This window comes from Sus scrofa, chromosome 14 (assembly GCF_000003025.6).
Source record: "Sus scrofa isolate TJ Tabasco breed Duroc chromosome 14, Sscrofa11.1, whole genome shotgun sequence".
NCBI classification, from domain to species: Eukaryota; Metazoa; Chordata; class Mammalia; order Artiodactyla; family Suidae; genus Sus; species Sus scrofa.
This window is the reverse complement of record NC_010456.5, coordinates 10,825,116-10,829,197: the sequence shown is the minus strand read 5'-3', so window position 1 is coordinate 10,829,197 and position 4,082 is coordinate 10,825,116. Positions and strand designations below refer to the sequence as shown.

At 41.8% G+C, this 4,082-nt stretch overlaps 1 non-coding gene across 1 annotated transcript; it reads left to right on the top strand.

Annotated features, from left to right (window-relative positions):
- MIR9854 (microRNA 9854) lies at positions 1,031–1,109 on the top strand. The gene has a single exon (NR_128549.1). It is a non-coding gene; the product is annotated as a microRNA 9854 (primary transcript).

Genomic DNA, 4,082 nt, shown 5'->3' with positions numbered 1-4,082 from the left:
CCTTATAAGAAAAGACACCAGAGGGAGCTCTCTCTCTCTCTCTCTCTCCTTTCCAAGTGCACAAAGGAAAGGTCATGTGAGCACACAGTGAAAGGGACCACAGGCTATAGAAGAGGCCTAAGAGAAAAACTACCAGAGTTCCCACTGTGGCTCAGCAGTAACAAACCCTACTAGCATCCACGAGGACTCGGGTTTGATCCCTGGCCCCATTCATTGGGTTAAGGATCTGGCATTGCTACAAGCTGGAGTGTATGTCACAGACCTGGCTTGGATCTGGCGTTGCTGTGGCTGTGGTGTAGGCTGGCGGCTGCAGCTCTGATTCGACCCCTAGCCTGGGAACCTCCATGTGCTGTGGGTGCAGCCCTAAAAAGACAAACAAAAGAAAAGAAAGAAAAAGAAAGAGAGGGAGAGAAAGAAGGAAGGGAGGGAGAGAGAGAGGGAAGGAGGAAGGAAGGAAGAGGGAGGGAGGGAGAAAGGAAGGTAGGCACTTTGCTGGCACCTTGCTTGTGGACCTAGCCTCCAGAATTGTGAGAAATACATTTCTGTTATCTAAGCCACCCAGTTTCTTACGATAGCCCCACCAGACTAACACACCTTGTCAAATGTAGGTAGCTACTTCTTAGTTACAGATTATTATTACCAAGCAGGGAAGAAAGTCCAGGATGGCTATATATTCCATTTTTATCATAAGATAGATATCTAGATTTTTACATGGAAATGTCCTGGGTTTTTAAGGTTAGTAATTCATAAAACATTTAAACACATAAAGATATGAAACAATGTATACCAAGTTTTTCATCGTAACATTATTTATAAAAGTAAAATGTTGAAGGAGTTCCCTGGTGGTGCAGAGGGTTAAGGAGCCAGTGGTTCAGGTTGTTGCTGTGGCACGGGTTACTTCCCTGGCCGGGAAACTTCCACATGCTGGAGATGTGGCCAAAAGGAAACAAAACCAAACTCTGAGTTTCAGGTGTAATAACTGCGGCCACAACTGGATTAGCTGGTCTAGAGATTGCTGGAGAATCTCTCCCATTCCCTCCTGTGTGTGATCGTTAATGTGCTGTAAAAATACATTACCCAGATTCCGCGATCTCTACAGGGTGTGATTATGTGAATAATCTTGTCGGAATGAAGTGGATGTTCCCTTCACCACCCTGCCGGCACTCCCCCCTGTCTCCTCCTCCTGGCAGCCAGCCCTCCTCCGCTCTGCAGTTCACTTCTGTTGTTCAATCAGCTGCTCCTCAGCTGGATCTGGAAATGGAATAAGGACCCCATGAAGGGGATGTGAGGCAAGGAGCATGTGTAATGGACCGTTGGAAGGACCCAGTTAAGGAGAGATGGCACAGGCAAGAAAGAGATGGTGTGGGCTTTAGAGTCAGGTTTCTGAAAAGACACGGAAGAACCTCCAAGGAGGGAAGGGATCAAAAAAGGGGATCATGAGGCTCGGCCCCCCACTTCCTTTTCCCTCTGCCCCTCGTAGTCCTCCCTCCCTCCTTTCCATGCTGTCACGCAAGGTCCACACAAGTAGAATATTTGAATCTGAGTTGGCCGTTTCCTCCCTTACACTTTTGTTCTTGGACGAATCACGAGCGCACCTAACCTGTTTTGGATAATCCTTGGCAAGGTTGGAGTCATTAATAAAATTCACAACGCTCATTAATAATTGGGAATAAGATATTCTCCCTAACTTTTGTGAGATAGAATCTATTATGAACTCATCATGTCCAGGCTTTTAAAACAAAATGCGTAGTGTCTGTGAGGATGTGGGTTCGATCCTCAGCCTCACTCAGTGGGTTAAGGATCCAGGGGGCAGATGCAGCTCCAATTTGACCCCTAGCCCGGGAAATTCCATATGCCACAGGTGCGGCCATGAACAAAACAAAACAAAAACAAATGTAAACATTTTAAATTTTTCTTTCTCTTTCTATTCCTTTTTAGTTTACTTTCTGGGTTATGAAGTAGTGGCATCCACATGCAGTGTATGACACAAAGATATCCATTATTATCCCTCGAAAATAAAAAAAAATCTATTAAAAAATCTTCACCAGAAAATTGTGAAAACTAACAGAAATATACCTCCCTATTTTATTTAGGCAAAAAACAAAATAGGAACTCTACCTGAGAATAGCTGAATTTCAGGAAAATCACAGATTCTGAACTAGTGTTTTAATCTGCTTGCCAACATGGGATTAAAAGTCATAAAATGAATTAAAAATTTGGATAAATTATAAAATGTGCTATATCTTGCTCACTTGTTATAAAATTGTTCTATCCTATACTTAGTTAACATAAAAATTACTTGTTTCTACACAGATTAAACAAATTAAAACACAAAGCTTTGAGTTTCAAAATGGCAGTTGATTTCTTTATTTTTTTAAGTATAGTTGATTTTCAGTGTTGTGTCAATTTCTGCTGTATGCATAGTGACTCAGTCCTACATATATCAACATGCTTTTCCTCAAAATGTCAGTTAAATTGATAATATTATTTCAGATTTATATGTTTATTTTTATAGACTTAATTTAAATGGAAATGTCAAGGAAAAGGAAGGTTGATGATGTCTGTAAACAGCCTTCGACTTGCACTGCTGATATGACGTGATAATAGAACACCAAAGCCAGTGTCTTCAGGGCCAACGGTCTTGTCAATTAAAGTATATACTCAGCACCCTAACTTCACATCTGTCCACGCCCAAAATGGATCAAAACGAGGTATTTTGGCATGTGGATGCCATTACTTCATAACCCAGAAAGCAAACTAAATTCCGTATGCCACCGGTGTGGCCATAAACAAAATAAAACAAACACAAAACAAAACAAAACAATGTAAAAATTAAAAATTTTCTTTCTCTTTGTATTCCTTTTTAGTTTATTTTGGGTGAGGAGGTAAGAAGGTAAGAAAGCTCAGTTCAAGAACCCTGGGACCCTTGAATTTACTTTTTCACAAAAACCCTTCTTCAAAGGCATTTTATAAAGTTGCCAAACACAAAGAACTCTACTCTCTTTCAGAAGCTGAAGGAAAGCCGCGTGTTGTAAATAGTGGGCCAGGTTTGTGAAATAGAACAGAGGAAAAACTGGAAGTGGTTTTCCTGTCTAATGTCCTGTTCTGGAAGAGTCAGTATTGCTTTTAACATCTTGAAGCAAATCATGAAGCAATTGACAGGCTCCTTATTCCCTCTCTGTATGAAACTTGGTGAAACTACAGACATATCATTTTGCATGATCATTGCCTTTTTTCGAGCTTTTTCTTGTTTCCTGAGGTGGGCTTGTATTGCTAAACCTTCCTCTTAGAACGGCTTTTGCTTCATTGCCTTTTTTATATTCACGATTTACAGGCTAATGCCATCAGAGGAAAACAAGCTTATTTTGCGAGCCCCTTTTGAAGTTATAAAGATTGTCAATGTTTGGGAATGGTAAGGTTTTTTTTTTTTTTTTTTTTTTTTCCCAAGCCACTTTCACTGAAAGTAATAGCTTCATACACTGCACAGATGGAGCCTCTGTAATGCTTGGTGAGACATTTGGTTTTGCTACTCCAGAGAAAAAGGAAGCTGTCCACATCTTCGTCCCATACAGACATGTGGACACTCTTCCAACAGCCCTGGAAGAAGTTGAGTTTGACGGTTGTAAAACAATGTTTCATTAGAACCGATCACCATTCCTAGGCTCCAAAGCAACTGAAACTGAATCTGAAACTTCATTTAAAAGGGGAGAAGGAGTTTCCGTCGTGGCACAGTGGTTAACGAATCCGACTAGGAACATGAGTTTGCAGGTTCAATCCCTGGCCTTGCTCAGTGGGTTAAGGCTCCAGCATTGCCAGGAGTTGTGGTGTAGGTCGAAGAGTCGGCTCGGATCCTGCGTTGCTGTGGCTCTGGTGTAGGCCAGTGGCTACAGCTCCAATTAAACCCCTAGCCTGGGAACCTCCATATGCCGCGGGAAGCGGCCCTAGAAAAGGCAAAAGACAAAAAAAGGGGGGTGGGGTGGGGGAGAAGGACAAATACCATATGATATCACTTATATAGGGCACAAATGAACCTTTATACAGAAAAGAAACTCATGGACATGGAGAACAGACATGTGGTTGCC